The 19956-nt window shown below is 47.8% G+C and overlaps 1 protein-coding gene across 4 annotated transcripts in view; it reads right to left on the bottom strand.

The window, feature by feature from the left end:
* The window catches only part of LOC134339975 (uncharacterized), a 90594-nt gene that overhangs the window by 34539 nt on the left and 36099 nt on the right, over positions 1-19956 (bottom strand). Inside the window, exon 2 of one of the 4 annotated variants that reach the window (XM_063036807.1) lies at positions 16758-16871. The exons of the other annotated variants lie outside the window; for them this stretch is intronic. The gene's annotated coding sequence lies outside the window, so the exon portion shown is untranslated. The remainder of the gene's footprint in view (positions 1-16757; positions 16872-19956) is intronic. 4 annotated transcript variants of the gene reach the window in all.

The following is a 19956-nucleotide window of genomic DNA, read 5'->3' as shown; positions in this document are numbered from 1 at the left end:
AACGTGTTCAGTCACATCCAATAAACATTCAATCGGGTTCGTAAGATAGACTTCCTTTGACAAAGCCATGTTGACTATAATAACCATATTATAAGTCCCCAAATATTCATAAATTGTGTCTCTCAAGATCTCTTCCATCAACTTGTTTTGCACGGGGTGACTGAGGAGAACCCAAAAGCAGGACACCGGCACATCGACTGAGTTGGGGATGCTGGTGTAGACGTAAACGTAGAACAGCAAACCGGAGGAATCTTGACAAGGGGACGGGATCTACAGGGACTATCTTGAAACTAGAGCAGAACTTGAAACTAAACTTAGAACTAACGGTTCTAAGCGGACAAAAGAACGAGGTATCACACGAGACTAAGGCCAATAAACTGACAACCTGAGAAAGAGAAGCCATCGTACTTATTTCACAATGTCTGATGAAAACCAGGTGTGCTGTAATTAGGTAAACTGGCAGCAATTGGAAATCTATTGATTGAAATTAGGGCATACTCAGGGAGAAAGGGGAACAGCCTAACGGACCCTGACAGCATCCTGTGGCGACCCACTTTCTGACACCCACGAACCGGCTCACGAAACAGCGCGCACAGGCAGAGGGCCGGCAGCAAAAAGGGCGGGAACGGGAAGGCTTTAAAGCGGGCCGCGAAGTTTGAATGAATCTCTTTCATCGCAACTCCAACTCACCGACTCCGTGTGGTTATTCCAGCGCTGTGTGTAGCACATCTCTACAATTGGTGACCCCGACGGCCCAAACGATATTTGGACCAGAGATGACCGACGTTGCATCTGTTCACGCAGTTTCGTTAAAACTGCCAAGCTTCTGGACGCTGCGACACTGTTTATGGTTCGAACAAGCAGAAGCACAATTCCACATTCGGCAGATAACCTCGGAGTCCACTCGCTACTACTACGTGCTGAGCTCCCTCGACCAGGAGACCGCTGCACAAGTTGAGGAGTTTATACAGTCGCCCCCGGAGGACGGCAAATACACATCATTCAAAACCCTGCTCATAAGGACTTTCGGACTCTCACGGCGCGAACGAGCACGCCGCTTAATGCACCTGGATGGTTTGGGAGACAGGCCGCCGTCAGCATTAATGAACGAGATGCTGGCCCTGGCTGAAAGACACAAACCCTGCCTCATGTTTGAGCAGGCGTTCCTAGAGCAACTGCCCGAGGACATATGCCTGCTGCTGTCCGACGCAGATTTCAGCGACCCCCGGGAGGTGGCGGCCCGAGCAGATGTGCTGTGGATGCCAGGAAAGAGAGAGGGGCAATGTCGCACAGATCACCAAGCCGCGTGCCCAACGACAGACCAGACCAGGTCCGGCAGCAGAGCCTACAAACCCCGGCTACGGGAGTGAGGAGCCCAACGAACAATGGTGTTTCTACCACCACCGGTGGGGCACGGAGGCCCGCCGCTGCTAGCCGCCCTGCAAATTCCCGGGAAACGCCAAGGCTCAGCCGCTGCCGATCGCTACGGCGGCTGGCCATCAGGACAGCCTCCTGTACGTCTGGGACAAGCAGTCGGGACGCCGCTTTTTGGTCGACACCGGAGCGGAGATCAGCTTCTTACCTCCAACGAGTTACGACACCCGCAACAGAGAACCGGGACCCACCCTGAGGGCCGCTAATGGCAGCACAATACGAACTACGGCACCCGCACGGTGCGGCTACAGTTCAGCTCCAGCCGGTTCACGTGGGACTTCACACTGGCCGCCGTGACCCAACCACTGCTGGGGGCAGATTTTCTACGAGCCCACAGCCTGCTGGTCCACTTGCAAGGGAAGCGATTAGTCCACGCCAAGTCTTTTCAAACGTTCTCCCTGGGTGAAGCACAGTTGCCAGCCCCACACCTGGACTCCATCACGCTGTCCGACGATGAATTCACCAGGGTCTTGGCGGATTTCCCATCAGTACTGACACCGCAGTTCACGGCAGCCAGACACGGAATACAGCACCACATCCCGACCCAGGGACCACCCCTCCACGCCCGTGCTCGAAGGCTTCCCCCGGACAAGCTCCGACTGGCGAAGGAGGAGTTCAAGAAGATGGAGGAATTAGGGATCATACGACGGTCCGACAGCCCATGGGCCTCCCCCCTGCACATGGTGCCCAAGGCAACGGGGGGGCTGGAGACCATGCGGTGACTACCGCAGACTGAACGAGGCTACAACGTCAGACCGCTACCCTGTGCCGCACATTCAAGACTTCGCAGCAAACCTACACGGCGCAAGGATCTTTTCCAAGGTAGACCTCGTCCGGGGATACCATCAAATCCCTGTATATCCGGACGACATCCCCAAAACAGCACTTATCACCCCGTTTGGACTTTTCGAATTCCTCCGAATGCCGTTTGGTCTAAAGAATGCCGCACAGACTTTCCAGCGGCTAATGGACGCGGTGGGACGCGACCTGGACTTTGCATTCATCTATTTGGACGACATCCTCATAGCCAGCAGTAGTCGGCAGGAGCATCTGTCCCACCTCCGCCAGCTCTACTACCGCCTGAGTGAATTCGGCCTTACAATCAATCCAGCCAAATGCCAGTTCGGACTCGACACCATCGACTTCCTGGGCCACAGGATTACTAAAGACGGGACAACCCCGCTGCCCGCCAAGGTAGACGCGGTCCGCCACTTCCCCCGACCCAACACAATCAAAGGCTTGCAGGAATTCGTGGGTATGGTGAATTTCTACCACCGTTTCCTCCCCTCAGCAGCCCGGACCATGCGCTCCTTGTTCACTCTAATGTCGGGTAAGGGCAAGGACATTAACTGGAACGAAGAGGTCGCAACCGCTTTCGTTAGAACCAAAGAAGCCTTGGCAAACGCCGCGATGCTAGTGCACCCCAGAACGGACGTTCCTACTGCACTCACGGTGGACGCATCCAACACAGCGGTCGGTGGAGTGCTGGAAAAATTCATCGAGGGTCGCTGGCAACCCCTGGCGTTCTTCAGCAAACACCTACGACCACCCGAACTCAAATACAGTGCTTTCGACCGGGAGCTATTGGCACTATACCTGGCAATCCGGCATTTCAGGTATTTCTTGGAAGGTAGGCCCTTCACCGTGTTCACAGACCACAAACCGCTTACCTTTGCGTTCACTAAGGTGTCCGACCCCTGGTCGTCCCGCCAGCAGCGACATCTGTCCTACATCTCCGAGTACACGACGGATATCCGGCATGTCTCTGGAAAGAACAATGTCGTGGCAGACGCACTTTCCAGACCTACCATACAGGCCCTGTCCCAGGGTGTGGACTATGCATCGCTGGCAGAGGCACAGCAGGCAGACACTGAGATCCCCAGTTTCAGGACTGCAGTCTCCGGTTTGCAGCTCCAAGACCTCCCCGTAGGCCCAGGTGAGAGGACCCTACTATGTGACGTAGCTACCGGCCAACCCCGCCCCGTCGTCCCAGCAGCCTGGCGCCGGCGGGTGTTTGAATCCATTCACAACTTAGCGCACCCCTCCATCAGGACAACTGTCCGGCTGGTCTCCAACAGGTTCGTGTGGCACGGACTTCGTAAACAGGTCAGTGAATGGGCCAAAACGTGTATGCAGTGCCAAACGGCCAAGGTGCAGCGGCACACCAAGGCTCCACCGCAGCGGTTCGAACCCACCCGCCGGAGGTTCGACCACATCCATGTGGATATCGTGGGGCCCCTGCCAGTGTCACGAGGAGCGCGGTACCTCCTAACTATGATAGACCGGTTCATCAGATGGCCAGAGGCAGTCCCGCTCAGCGACACCACCTCCGAATCCTGCGCCCGAGCACTGATCGCAACCTGGGTAGCACACTTTGGGGTACCGGCCCACATTACCTCCGACAGGGGCGCCCAGTTCACCTCCAGCCTGTGGTCGGCTATGGCCAGACTTTTAGGAACACAGCTACACCACACAACTGCTTACCACCCACAGTCGAACGGACTAGTGGAGCGCTTCAACCGTCACCTGAAATCGGCTCTCATAGCCCGCCTGGAGGGGCCTAACTGGGTGGACGAACTTCTCTGGGTCCTGTTCGGAATCCGCACGGCGCCCAAAGAGGATCTACACACCTCGTAGGCCGAGTTGGTGTACGGCGCGCCCCTGGTCGTCCCAGGAGAGTTTATACCAGCCCCAAGGGGGCAAGAGGAAGAACCCACAGCAGTCCTGGACAGACTACGGGAGAGGCTCAGTAACCTGGCCCCCATACCCACTTCACAGCACGGACAGAGCCCGACCTGCGTACCCAAAGACCTGCAGAACTGTAAGTTTCTTTTTGTACGACGGGGCGGACACCGGGCACCGCTACAGCGGCCCTACGAGGGGCCGTTTAAGGTGATCAGCAACAACGGGTCCACGTTCGTGCTGGACATTGGGGGGCGAGAGGAGGTTTTCACGGTGGACCGACTCAAACAGGCCCATATGGACTTGGCGCAACCGGTCCAGGCTCAGGCACCGCGGCACAGTGGCAGACCTCCCAAACAGAGGCCGATTTTGACTGTGGACATTGGGGGAGGTATCGCCGGTTCTGGAGGGGGGGGGGTGTTATGTGGCGACCCACTTTCTGACACCCACGAACCGGCTCACGAAACAGCGCGCGCAGGTAGAGGGCCGGCAGCAAAAAGGGCGGGAACGGGAAGGCTTTAAAGCGGGCCGCGAAGTTTGAATAAATCTCTTTCATCGCAACTCCAACTCACCGACACCGTGCGGTTATTCTAGCGCTGTGTGTAGCACATCGCTACAATCCCTCCTTTAACAGGAGGCTCCAGGCGATCCCTTAGGCTTGTCCGGATGGTCCCGATGGAAATCCCGGAAGAGAGAAGGGTCCAGGATTAAGGAACGGGGAACCAGGAACGTTCCTCCGGGCAGAACCCCTCCCAGTCGTCTAGGTAATGGAGACCCCTGCCCCCACGGCGGACACCGAATAAACGCCGGACGGTGTATGCCGGATGGACGTCGAAAATTCGGGGGGTGGGGGTGGAGGGTGTTCGGTCGGAGGACACAAGGGACTGACGGAAACCGGTTTTAATTGGGAGACGTGGAATGTGGGATGGATCTGCATGGACTTAAGAAGTTTGAGCCGGATGCCTTGGGGTTGATAATGCTCTCAATCTCGAAAGGTCCCAGGAAGCCGTGGGCGAGCTTCTTGGGATCGTTCATGAGGGGAATGTCTCTAGACGAGAACCACACTATATGCACAGGTCGTAACTCAGGGGCAAGGGTACGATGCCTGTCGGCAATTTTCCGACAACGGTTGTCTGAGCGAAGCAGCGCAGTGCGTGTGTCTTCCCAGATTTGTTGGCACCTGTGTATATGGGCCTGGACTGACTGCAACGCAATCTCCTCTTTCTGGGGGCGGGGAGAGGGGGACAGCGGGGTTTGATAACCCAGAGAGCATTCGAAATGAGATTTTCCTGTAGCGGTGCTGATCAGAGAGTTTCGGGTGTATTCTACCCATGCGAGATGGTTGCTCCAGGTAGACCGGTTGTTGGCTGTTATAGAACGTAACTCCGCTTCCAACTCCTGGTTGACCCACTCCGAAAACCGGGCGATAGGCAAACTGAGGCACCAAGGGCTCGACAAAAAGATATCCAAACTTGCAAAATGAATTGAGGTCCCCGGTCGGAGTCAATATCCGAAGGAATTATGTGAAGTCGGGAAACGTGGGTGACGAGAAGGTCTGCGGTTGTCTGCGCGGAACGGTGTTTAGGGAGGGCTACAAAATGTACCGACTGAGAGAAACGGTGCACCACAGTGTGTACAGCAGTGTTTACATCTGAAGGGGGTAGACAAAATCCAGAGCGATGTGTAACTAGGGACGGCCAAGAACAGGTAGGGGAGGAAGCAATCCCGCAGGTAGCCGATGGGAGGCTTTTCCACGGGCGCATATGGAACATGCAGAGACATAGGGTCGTGTGTCAGCGTCCTTGGAGGGCCTACAGAAATGTCTCTTCAGAAAGGTCAGAATCCAGTCGATTCCGGGATGGCAGGCGAAATAAGAAGTGTGCCCCCACTGGAGAACCTGCAACCGAACAGAATTCGGTACAAGGAGGCGATTGTGAGGTCCGATGCCTGGGTCAGGTTGAATACGTTGGGCCCCCTTGACTCTGGACTGGATCTCACTGGTAAGGGCAGCCACTACACAGGATGATGGAAGGATGGTGTCAGGGTTGGAAAGGTCCTCCTCGGAAACGAATTGAAGGGAGATAGCATCGGGCTTCCCGTTCTTGGACCCCGGACGACAGGTGGGGGTGACCCTGAACCGGCCAAAAAATAATGCCCAACGGGCCCGGCGGGAATTCAGGCGCTTGGCGGTCTGTATATATTCAAGCTTTTTATGCTCTGTCCAGACGATGACCGGGCGTTTCGCCCCCTGAAACCAGTGTCTCCATTCTTCCAACGACAATTTGACTGTCAGTAGCTCCCGGTTCCCCGCTTCGGAGTTTCGTTCAGCGGGAGACAATGGGAGAGAGAAGGCGGCACAGGGCTGTAGTTTCTGATCCGGGCCCAAATGTTGGGACAGTACCGCTCCCACCACGGAGTCCGAGGCGTAAACCTCCACAATGAATTGACAGGAGGGGTCAGGTTGAATCATAACGGGAGCAGACGTGAAGCGCCCCTTTCGATCCGCGAATACTGATTCCGCCTCGGAGTTCCAAAGGAAAGGTGTGGCAGGTGAGGTAAGTCGGATCAGAGTAGCCACCTGACTGTAGTTTCTGATGAACTGGCGACAGGAGCTCGCAAATCCCAGGAACCGTTGGAGTTGCTTGCGGTCCGTGGGTTTGGGCCACTCCGTCAAAGCCAGGGTCTTCTCGAGATCAGCTCTCACCTGTCCGCTCTCGATGATATAACCTAGGAAGCTGACCGAGCGGAAGTGGAATTTGCAATTCTCCGCCTTTACGAATAACTTATTCTCCCCCAGACTCTGCAGGACGTGACGGACATGATGCACGTGTTGCTTGGGATTGCTGGAAATGATTAGCATGTCATCGAGATAGACAAACACAAAGCGATTAATAAAGTATCTTAGTACATCGTTAATCCAGGCTTGAAAAAATGCGAAGGCATTGGTGAGGCCAAAAGGCAAAACCAAGTACTCGAAGCGGCCTAAAGGGGTATTGAATGCCGGCTTCCACTCGTCCCCCTCCCTTATTCGGACCAGATGGTCGGCGTTTCGTAGGTCCAACTTCGAGAAGATGGTGGCTCCGTGAAGAGGTTCAAACGCAGAACTTATCAGAGGCAGTGGGTACTTGTTCTTTATGGTTATATGACTTAGGCCTCGGCAGTCGGTAGACGTAGGGAACCATCCTTCTTCCCCACAAAGAAGAACCCTGTGCCCATCGGGGAGGAAGAGGGTCGGATAATGCCCGCTGCGAGAGATTCACTGATCTAACTTTCCATTGCTTCCCTCTCTGGCCGGGACAAGTTATACAGCCAACTGGTGGGTAGTGGAGCTCCGGGGAGAAGGTCGATAGCACAATTGTACGGTCGGTGTTGAGGCAGGGAAAAGGTGCCTTGTTTACTAAGCACTTGCCCTAGATCGTGGTAATCCGCTGGAACCCTGGATAAGTCAGGGGTTTCAGCGGCAGATAAAGTCGCGATGGTTCTGACAGGGGAAAGGGCCGACTGTAGACAAGTGGCGTGACAAAACGGACTCCAGCTGGCTATCTTCCCGGTGTATCAATCAAAGTAAAGATTATGGTGGCTTAACCAGGGGTACACAACAACGGTAGGAGGTTGAAGAGACGAAATTATGTTAAATTGTAGCTGTTGTTGATGGCTCCCAGAGAAAACCAAAGACAGTGGTGGAGTACAGTGACTGACTCGGGCCGGAAGTCTTCCGTCCAGTGCCCGGGCTTCCAGAGGCTACTCAATGGCTCCAGAGGAATTCCGACAAGAGAACCTATGTTTTCATCCAACAGATTCCCCTCAGCACCGGAGTCTAACAAGGCAGACAAGGACAGGGACTGTTGGTTGTAGCTTACAGTAGTTTCAATCTTCATCCGGGATTGGGGGACAGAAAGGAATGTAGTCTGACTCACCAGGGTCCCCCTTTCTACTGGTGAGCCCTCCCTTTTGGCCGAAGGGAAAAGGTGTCACGAAAATGGCCAGACTGACCGCAGTAGAAACATTCCCCTGCTCTTAATCTCCGGAGACGCTCTGACGGAGAAAGACGGCTCCGTCCCAGCTGCATTGGTTGCCTTCCCGTGGTGGTGGAAACGGCCGGGCCGGATGCTATTCTGGGAGACGGAACGGGAGAGAGGTTATGGCTGGGAGTGTATGGTAAAGCGTGCCGTGGGGTGGCCAAAGGAGCAGGACGACCGGTTCTCTCTCTCTGTCGTGCTCTGTTGTGCTCGGAGTCGGATGTTCTGCCTGGTGGTTTTGGAGATGAATGAATCCAGGGCTGTTAGTGTCATCCCTAGCCGCACCTCGCACTTTACCTTATCACAGTGGCTTTGCCGTAATACCCCCTGGAGTGCCTCATCATCCCAGCCCGAGTTGGCCTGCAGTGTCTGGAACTCCACGGAGTACTCTGCAACACTACGTGAGGCTTAATTGAGGGTGAATAGCCGCTTAGCGGCATCTTTACCCGGGACGGGGTGGTCAAAAAATTCCTTATTTCTGAGCTGAAGGTGGGGAAGGGAGAGCAGGTCTCTGGCTGATTAGCCCAAATCCCCGTGGCCCACGCTAAGGCATTTCCTCAAAACAACCCCATAATCTAAGCTATTTTACAACTGTCTGTGGCGTACGTGGATGGCTGCTGCTCGAACACCAGGGGGCATTGCAGCAGGAAAGCCCGGCACTTCCCCAGTTCTCCGGTGTAGGCTTCAGGTACGTGCTGCTTTCTTAGCGGATGGGTTGTTGACACATTAGGCGTCGCCACTACGGACTATCTGCGCTGGTCAGACGGAGTTCCCGGAGACGACGGGGTAAAATGGATTTATACTCGGCCTACCTGCTCACTGACCATTCTACTGACAGGAAACGGAGATTATCCATGACTTCCTGGAGCAGCCGATCGCGCAAGCCCAGTAGGGAGCCCTGGCTGTCGAGGGCTTGTTGCAGGGGATTCGGGTCCGCTGGGCTCATGTTGGCCAGTTTGTTCTGATGCACGGGGCGACTGAGGAGAACCGAAGTGCAGGACACCGGCACATCGACTGAGTTGGGGATTCTGGCGTAGACGTGAACGTAGAACAGCAAACTTGACAAGGAGACGGGATCTACAGGGACTATCTTGAAACTAGATCAGAACTTGCAACTAAACTTAGAACTAACGATTCTAAGAGAACGAGGTATCATACGAGACTAATCCAACAACTGGCAACCTGAGAAAGAGAAGCCATCATACTTATTTCACAGTCTCTGATGAAAACCAGGTGTTCTGTAATTAGGTAAACTAGCAGCAATTGGAACTCTAATGATTGAAATTAGGGTATAATCAGGGAGAAAGGAGCGTTGAAGGGGAGCAGCCAAACGGAACCATGACAACTTGCCTACCACTGTTGTAAGATACAACGGTCTATAATTTCCTGGGCTAACTCTACTCCCTTTCTTGAATAAGGGAGCAACTCCCCAGCCCTCCCATCTTCCGGAAACTCTAACGTCCACAGTAATGATGCAAAGGTCATCGCAAGAGGCACAACTATTTCCACTCTCACCTCCCACTATAACCTGGGGAACATCCGTCCGGTCCCGGTTTGTTATCGAAGTTGATGTTTTCCAAAAGCTCCAGCAGATTCTCTTTCTTAATATCTATATGCTCAAGCTTTTCAGCCCACTGCAAGTCATGCCTAGAAATGCCAAGATCGTTCTCCAGAGTGAATGCTGAAACAAAGTATTTACTGAGTACCTGTGCTATCTCGGCCGGTTTCCTACAGGCTTTTCACTGTCACACTTGATTGGGCCTATTCTATCACGTCTTATCCTCTTGCTCTTCACACAATTGTAGAATGCCTTGGGGTTAATCCTTTCCGCCAATTGTTTCTCATGGCCCCTTAAGCCTCTCCTAATTACCGTCTAAATCTCCTTCCTGGTAGCCTAATAATGTTATAGATCTCTAACATTACCTATTTTTTGAACCGCTGGTACGCTTTTCTTTTCTTCTTGGCTAGATTTAAAATATCCTTTGTAAACCACGGTTCCTATACCCTACCATCCTTTCCCTGTCTCATTGGAACATACCTATGCAGAACTCCACGCAAATATCCTCTGAACATTTGCCATATATCTTCCGTACATTTGTTCACAATGTATTCTTCCAACCTCCTGCCTGATATGCTCATATTTCCCCTTACTTAAATTAAACGGTTTCCTAACTTGTCTGTACCTATCCCGTCCCAATACCATGGTAAAGGGGATAGAATTGAGATCACTATCTCCAAAATGCTCTCCCACTGAGAACTATGACACCTGACCAGGTTAATTTCTAAATGCCAAAACAGGTACAGCCTTTCCTCTTTGTAGGGTTATCTACATATTGTGTCAAGAATCCTTCCTGTACACACCGAACAAACTCCACGTCATCTAAACCCCTTGGTCTAGGGAGATGCCAATCAATATTTGGGAATAAAAAATCTCCCATCACGACAACCCTGTTATCATTACACCTTCCAGAATCTGTCTCCGTATCTGCTCCTCGATGTCCCTGTTACTATTGGGTGGTCTATTAAAAAAAAAACTGGTAGAGTTATTGATCCTTTCTTCTTCCTAACTTCCAGACACAGAGACCCCGTAGAATATCCCTCGATGACTTCCTCCTTTGCTGCAGCGCTGACGCTATGCCTGATCAAAAGTGCGACGCCCCCACCTCTTTTGCCTCCCTCCCTATCCTTTATGAAACATCTAAAGCCTGGCACTTGAAGTAACTGTTCTTGTCCCTGAGCCAGCCAAGTCTATGTAATGGCCACTACATCATAATCCCAGGTACTGATCTACGCTCTATGCTCATCCTCTTTGTTCAAACCTCTCCTTACAGTAAAATAGAAACATCTCGACCATTGGTCTGAGCATGTCCATTTATATCACCTGTCTATCCTTCTTCTCACACCATCTACAAGCTTTCTCTATTTGTGAGCCAACCACATCTTCCTCCCCCGTTCAGTCCGGTTCCAACCTCACCCCCGACCCACTCGTAGTTTAAGCTCTTCCCAATAGCCTTAGCAAACCTTCCCGCTGGGATATTTGTCCCCCTGGGTTTCAAGTGCAACCCGTTCTTTCTGTAAAAGTCACTCCTGCCCCTAAAGAGGTCACAATGATACGGAAATCTGAATCGCTGCCGCCATCTCCAATCCCTCAACCAAGCATTTATCCTCCACCTCACTCTGTTCCTATACTCACTATCATGTGACACAGGCAGTAATCATGAGATTACTACCATTGAGGTCCTGCTTCTTAACTTACTTCCTAACTGCTTGTAATCTGTTTTAAGGACTTCCTACCTTTTTCTAACCGATGTCGGTGGTACCAATATGCACCACGACCTCTGGCTGTTCTCCTTACCACCTCAGGATATCGTAGACTCGATCAGAAACATCCCTGTCTCAGGATGCCTCTTCATCCAACTCATCGCAATTAAAAGGCAAACAAGAAAATTTCCCAACACAAGTCACTGCAGAGCACCACTAGTCACTAGCAGACTACCGAACAAGTCTCCCTTTATTCAATTCGTACCTTTCCAGTATTACAATGGTTCTTAGATTGTTAATCAGACTCGTGAGTGACAACTTGTCGAAGGGCTTCTGAAAATGCAAGTAAACCACATTACATGTTTTTTCCCCCTTTATCTATCCTGCATGTTATTACTTCAATGATGTACCACATATGTGTCAGTTCCGTTTTCCCTTGAGGAAAGCTTGGAGATTTTGGCTTAGTTTGTCATATCCCTCCAAGTACCCCGATAGCACATCCTTAGAAATCCTCTCAAACGTCTTACCAACCACTAAGTCACACTTTCTGGCCCATAACTTTTTTCTTCTGTCTCTCTCTCTTCCTGTACGTCTCATCATCAACTGAAAATCTACCAACAATAGTTGTCATCAACAACTTTTAGATGACATTTGAGCTCAGCCGAGCCCCACAGTCATGACTGTGGAAGGAGTAGAGCAGTGGCATAATCCTTTAGGTGCATCACTGTAGATAGTCAACAAAGTGGAAATGTTATTTCCGAACCGCAGGCTGTGGCCCTCGGATGAAAAAGCAGACGATGCAGTTACAGAGGCAGGTACAGAGGCCCAGGTTTTGGAGATTTTTGATCAGACCTGTATAAATATTTTTTGAACGCTGAGTGAACAGCCACTATAAGTATTAGCATTGTCAAGGTGAGCCAAAGCTGCGTAAACAGCCAAAGAGTTCGTATCGAAGGTGAACTTATTGTGGGGATTGGTAAGTTGCAAAGGCTGCAGATCCATTCTGAGGCAGGAGTTGATTCCAGCCATAACCAAACTCTGGAAGCACTTCATCACCACAGGTGTGGGTGCTACAGAACGATAGTTAAGGCAGCTCACCCTGATTGTTAGAGAATAAATATCGTCAGTATATCACTTGAAGGGAGTTTTAGAGTGAGCGGAGTTGTACTTGAACAACTTGTGTGGAGCCAATATAAATAACTGGAAACCAGTGTCTGACAGTCGGAACGGAATTGTGTGATTTTTCGGGCAAAGAGTATGAGAATATTTGTTCCTTTGGAAGTATCAGAATATTATAGTCACACTGAGGTTGTAAGTTTTGTGAGTTTTTGGACGCCTAATGCAGTTGCCAAGGACTTGAATCAGACCAGCGAGTCCATTGAAATTTTAACTGAAATCTTCAGCGCTTACTTAAGCGATGCATATAAACTTAATATTGTTGTTTAAAAAAAACATGATAGAAATGTGTTATCTATTGAGGACTGTCTTGTAAATGGCGTTGAAGTGATATGATGTGGATCAAAAGTTTGCGTTTGAGAAATATAGAATGTAAAAAAAAACATATTGGACGCTAGCAACATTGCTAGAACAGCGAAGGCGTGAGCATATTAAGACTCAAATTCAGATAAATAATTCAAAACACGAATACGCTAATTTAGGAAAAAAAACGTACAAACGTATAGCACGCTAAAACAGCAGGACGAGAAAATAATGATAAATCAGCGTAAAAGAGATATGTGTATGAACAGCCACGTTTGTCCTCAGTCAAGAGGTCTGTTGACAATTGTAAAGAGAAATGAGGAAAATCTGCGCAGCATCCGGCAGACCTTCGGCCAACCCAGTGTTCAGTGTAGGCAGTGCTGTTAATGAATTGAGACGCAGACAACACTGACTGGTCTGCAAGAACAGAGAAAGCTTGGGAACTCTAAGGAACTGGAAAGTGACACTGACTCTACGGAGAAGGGTACTGACTCTACATACACTTCTATTGGACAAAGCAATGATGAAATTGATGAGATGTTTGACAGCCAAGGCAAGACCTGGCCCCAGTAAAAAAGAGGTACGTAAAACACGCAGGACTGATGATGAAGATCCGGGAAAAACATGACAAATGGTCCAAGCAAGTTCCACAGTCAAATAAGCGAAGATTAAACGCTCGGTCTGAACTTCAAGAATAATTGCAAATTGCATCCATATGATGACATTCAACGATGCTAACAACTCAGCAAATAAACCAGATGATACGTTGAATTGAAAATAATGTAAGAGATGCGAAAAAGGATTTTCCTGCTGTTTGGGAACTAATTAAAGCGTGACTGGAGGGACAAGCCCCAAAACAGATTGATTGGAGCACAGTGGTCGATTGCAAACAAAAGCCTCCAAAAGACGTTTCTGAATATAAAATCCGCTATAGGACACTCTAGCTCAGTTTCGTTCCTTAGATGTCTCAGGTATGAACAAAAATAATATCGGCGATTCTATAAATTGCTCTCTGAAGTCGACATTAATGATTTGTTTTTAAAAAAAGATGTTGCCAAAATGGTGAAGCTGAAAAAAAGCATGTTGGTGTGAAACTAATCTTTCCAATAGTGTACTGCTACGAGCTGTCAAACAATTGGAGTGGGATATCGACTTCGAATAAGATCAGTACAGACTGGTCGACAGTACTCACCTGCTAACTAAGGGAACAAGCAGAATTCTACATGCAAAGTTGGTGACAGCGGAGGCCATTAGGGCTTGATCTTATTGGGGAAATATATTAACTTCACCACTACGACAACAACCTGAACAGCAAACGAAACTCCCTTTCTCACAAGGGAAGAAGAATGTTGACTGGATGGCACAACGTCAGGGTAAAATTGTAATGGAGGTGTTGTCTGAAAGGTTGCAAAGATGACTGGTCCTGGCCCTGCAGCCTCCCTTTGCATTGGCATAGCAGAAACCGGTCGGCTTTTGTACACTGTTGTCAGTGTGCAAGGATGACTGCAATGATTATAACTGCCTAAAAACAACAACACGCTAACCGGATGCAATTTATCAAACAAAAGAACCTCTTTGAGCACAGATCTCATTTAGTATCATAATGTCTCCTCCACAATTGTGAGAGGAAATCGAATGGCTGGTTGGTCTGATGTCACAGAAAATGAAGAGGTAGTGTCAGAAAAAATGGCTCCAGGTACCTCTCCACAACGGGCAGAACGGAGAGCTTTAATTGAGGCCTTCAAGGAAGCAGAAAGCAGATTACCTAATATCTCCATAGATTTTCAATGTAGTTTCGGAGTTGTTCATGGCGATGGAAATTTATGGATACAAAGATTTATTACGGCTATGGGAACTCCAATCAAGACTGGAGAGCTACTATGAGAACTCATGGAAGTAATGCAATTACCATCACAATTTGCAGTATGGCAATGCAAAAGGCACTGGAAAATGATCACAGTGGAAATGCATTTGCAGACGAAATTTCAGAAAGGGCAGCGAGAGAAGGAAGAAAGATTATCGAAGAAATTGAAGAAAATACGCTAACAAAAAACAAACTACAGACCGTGTCACAGGTAAACATGTTTAGATATTCAGGAATTACAAGATCAGTGCTGAAATGAAGAAAAGTGGTACTTGATGAAGAATGGTGCATTATTAACTGCTGGAGTATGGCGGTACGGCACTAGATATTGATTTGTAGCCCCATCTGAGCTGCTTCCTTTCCTGGCAAAGCTGATGCACGCCTTAGGACACATAGGAGTGCAAAAGATAGTCGACAGATTGTTCCAAAAGAGATAGGATCAATGCGGAAGTTAGCTCAAAGAAATATTCCTGTCCAAGGTTGTCCATTTCACATCCAGAAGCAGACTGCATCACTTCGCTAGAGTGCCAAGATTATACAGATGCAATAGTAAAAAAAAAAGCACAAGCAAACTACTAGACTATATTCCTTGATGGAGACTACTATAGCACATTCATTCTGACCAAGGAGAACATTTTTCTGATAATGTTTGTCAAGAAGCATGTCGAATGATGAAAATTGAATAGTCTTTGCCTGCATCAACCAGGCTGACGAGGACATGTTGGAAGAATGAATATTTCACTACTGGGAGCTCTCTATCTCCGGGAGTTTGATATACATGTTATGTCAGATTATTTAGTTGATTATCGTGCAAAACCAGCATTACCTGTTCCGTCTGACTCTCAACGGGTTTCTGCCGCGTGGAGCGGTCCATCGGAAGGAGGACACGCCGTGATTCCTGGCATATGGATGAAAGGGTAATGGAAGTATCTGGACGTTGTGCAGGCAGAATATATTCGTTTTTTTTTTTCTTTTATTAAGAGATTTCAAAATACAAACTACATTCATTATCAAAGAATGTAAAAATTATGCAACCTTGAAGTTTGTTTGCTCATGGATTGCCACACACCTCGAAATAACCCAACGAAGGAAAATTATATAACCATAAAATACCTACACTGGATACGGAACTGATAAAGAAAGTTAAACAAAAAACATCGTACAAATATTTGAAGCGAACAACAATAACCCAAATCAAAACTCAGATCCCAGATCTGAACCGTGGAGCAGCACAGAGGAGGGCCATAGACTCGTTTATCAGTTCATCATATTCCTAACTCAAATGCTTCGGAATAACATTGTGTACTGAACGGACTGCTCCTGTGTTGCACTTTTCCTATGGTCTTCGAAAGCATTAGCGTGCACTATTCTGTGTTCTACGTTTTAAAATATCCGATACTTTAGAAATCAGTCATTGGGGTGTAAGACACTGAGGAGTGACCTTATAGGCGTAGAACATCTCAAAGGGTATATAGAAGGTTAACAAACTGACGGTTCACCCTCCGCTGGGGAGTGAACAATTAGAGAGGTGATATTTCAGATGAGAAAAGGAAGATGTAATTGCTTAATAAAATCTGTCATTCAAAGGAAATGCAGCATTGTCCAATATATGGTGTATCGCTGAACATCAAGATTACCTTTGAAGGTTTTTCGGAGCTAGTTTCCTAGAGACCAACGCTTATTGTCATATCGATATAGACATTGCCTTTAAAACCACTATCTCTAGAGTCTAGTGACATTAGGGGGTAAAATAATCACGAATCAACAACTAGAATGGTGATTTTGTAGTCGAGAGATGAAAAATATAATCATAACTGGTGACGTAACTTATGCAATATAAGTGTCGTGTATTTATAGATACTCTACTCAAGCAAGACGTAGAGATAGCTGAATTAATAGCAATATACTTTCCCAGACAGATTAATAATAAAATGTAGAGGAAAAAAGCAACTGTTTCATTTTAATCGACTCGTCTTAACTTTGTAAAGTACACCAATGCTTCTCAAAATTCCGCTTACCCTTTCCAGTATCATTGCCTGCGTCGGGTTCTGGATCGCCTTGTTCACGCATTTTTATTTGGTTGTCATAACCTTCAACTGCTTTAGGAGGCGTGGGTATTATCGGGCCAGTAGCTGTTCGAAAAATGGTTGATTATAAATTGTAACGAATGGAATGGAAGTATGCAAACTGACCAGACAATGGAAGTGAAATATTGCAAGATCCCTCAACTAAAGAGGTAAAATAGTACAATGACCTCTGATAAAAACATCTTTAACAAGGGTGATTTTGCGAAAGATGTTTCGATAATACAATTCTAACACGGATAGTATTGTATTGTGCCCAAATATAAAGCCTTCGATTTCGAAATGAAACATCCAAAATAAGCAAACTGAATCGCGGAAATCATACCTTAAAGCCATCTGCAATTCAAAACAATTGCAGCATTGTACAATTTCACGGTTTGCAGGAGAGCATCAAAATTGCTTTTGCAGAGTTTATGACAATTTTCCTGCAGGACAGTGCTTATTGTCATATGGATAGATATGTTGCCTTTGAAATCAAAATCGCAAAAGTTGTCACAAAATAGAGAAGAAATAATCAAAATAACACTCAGACAATAATTGTCCCAAACCAGAATCAATTATACAAATTGAACAACATTGGTGTGTTCAGGAAATCTGAAACAAAAGGAAACAACAACGCTCGGATTTTGAATAAATTACATTACAGATAAGCTGCACTCTGTGTTAATTCCGTCTCTCGACCAGTTAGAATTGTTGTTCTAAGTTTTGTTTTCCCTCTGATTCCTTCTGTTAATTCTGTCTCTCGGCCCCTTAGATTTGTACATTCTAAGTTCTGTTCCCGAGCTGTTTACCGGTGTTATCTCTGTCATTTGTCGATGTTAACAAAATCTCAGCTTTGCGCGAGCGTTTCGATTCTTGTAGAGAGAATGAAAAACAGCTCTTTGCGTCAACTTTAAAGGATTTATAACCTTGGCAAATATTGCAATTGACAAATAAAGCTGATTTAAATCACATAATACAGAGGCAGACTTTGAAAATTTGGGCCATCGAGTTTGCTCCGGCATTTCAGTGTTAGCACATCCTTTCTAAGATGAGGGGCCCAAAACTGCTCACAATAATCCAAGTGAGGCCTCACCATTTCTTTGTAAATAATCAACGTTATATACTTGCTTTTACATTCTCGTCTTCTTGAAATTCTAGCATCCCATTTACATTCCTCATCACAGACTCAACGTGCAAAATTAAAATTTAAGGATCCTGCACAAGGAATCCCAGGTCCATCTGCGCCACAGATTGGTGAAACTTATTTTTTACTGACAATGTGCATGATTAAACAGTACTCCTTTTGCGCATTCGTCTAACCTGTACAAGTGTTGTAATGGAACGGGGCGAAACGAACTGCAGGACATAGACACGGACGTAGAGTAATTTAAAGTATTTTTTAACGGTTATAGGGAAGGACGGGGAGCGAGGATTAGGCAGAGGAAAGCCGACGAGCAAGGAAAGATTGACTGGGGTTCGAACCCGGGTAGATGCGCTGGGAACGTGGCGTTTAGCCACCGAGCCAACGGAGAGTGTAGACGGGCCGCGGAACGAGGCACAGTAGGGATGTAGACCAGGCTGCAAGCGTGGCTTGAGGAGTAGAGCAGGCGGAAGAATGAACGGGAAGACAGGCAGCATGCAATGATCCTATTAACACGGAATGACAGAGATAACACCGGTAAACAGCTCGGGAACAGAACTTAGAATGTACAAATCTAAGGGGCCGAGAGACAGAATTAACAGAAGGAATCAGAGGGAAAACAAAACTTAGAACAACATTTCTAACTGGTCGAGAGACGGAATTAACACAAAGAGTGCGGGTGAACGGAGGAACAAGAAGTAGGCAAAACTTTTATTGACACAAGGCGTTGCTGGAGCTGAACAGCAAACAGGAGACAGGCGGCACGCAAAACTTATCCTGACACGCAGCGTAGGAAGGCGAGCGGCAGACAATACTTTTCTTAACACGGTGAGACGGAGTTATACAGTTAAACATCGGTACTGAAGTAAAACTTAGTATACTTGTCTTTACACGGAGAGACAGAACTTCCCAGGTAATCCTCGGTCCTGATGTAAACTCTGAATACTTGCCTTGACCCGGAGAGTCACAGTTACACCGGTAAATCTCGGTACTGAAGTAAAGCTTACAATATTTATCCTGACACGGAGAGACAGAGTGTCACTGGTAAAACTCGGTACTGATGTATAACTTAGAATACACCATTCTATTACCGAACTGGCTGAAGCAACGGTGCGTCAATGAGTAGATGCAAAACCGAATTTTTTATGCTACACATTCAGATGAGAATCAGGTGCCGCAATCAAGGAGCCCGGACGAACAAGACGAAAAGGGAATTCGGAGGAAATGTGGAGTCAGCGGTCGAGACCATGATAGTACCCCCTCCCTCACGGGACCCTCCAGCCGAGCCACTAGGCTTGCCCAGATTGTCGACAACCATGCCGGGTGGAGGGGGCTTGGCAGGAGGGCACAACAGACTGATAGACACAGGTTTCTCTTTTGTGGAAGTCAATGAACGCTTTTCTTGCTCAGCACGGGCAAATGCTCAGGACTGCTTACGTTTCCTAGCTGGACGAGTGGTTGGTTTGTTCTGGATACTTATATCACTGATCAGGTTTCTTGCTTTATCGTCAATAGAGAGTCACAATATCGTACTGTTACGTAACCGGCAACAATGAATATTAATCGAGACGTGTTATATAAAAACAATCGAACATTTATTAAACACGTATAGACGATAAGGAAAAAAAACAAACAAAGGAAAACTTAAACCGGAGGTTAACAAGTAGGCAGTTGTTCACCAGCTCGTCACTCCGCTCTGGTTCTTAAAGCGTTAAATGGTGAAAACAGTTCTTAAAGCGATACAGTCAGATACAGTTCTTAAAGCGATGACTTCGAAATTCCAACAGTTTCACGCATTCAATTGGGAGAGACTTCTCTGGAGAACGATTTCTTCACCGACGCATCTTTACTGCTGGTTCTGTCCACAGGATTCCCGATGCCGAAAATAAACAGTTTAAATCGACTGACTTTAAATTCCTTTTAGAGAGAGAGAGCCTTTGTGCATGAACTCATTGTGCTATTGCAAGAGTTATCTCAATGCAGGTTCTCTTCAACGAAGACTCAATAAGG

This window comes from Mobula hypostoma, chromosome 31 (genome assembly GCF_963921235.1).
Source record: "Mobula hypostoma chromosome 31, sMobHyp1.1, whole genome shotgun sequence".
Lineage (NCBI taxonomy): Eukaryota > Metazoa > Chordata > Chondrichthyes > Myliobatiformes > Myliobatidae > Mobula > Mobula hypostoma.
The sequence above is the reverse complement of the archived record's forward strand: the minus strand, read 5'-3'. Positions and strand labels throughout refer to the sequence as shown.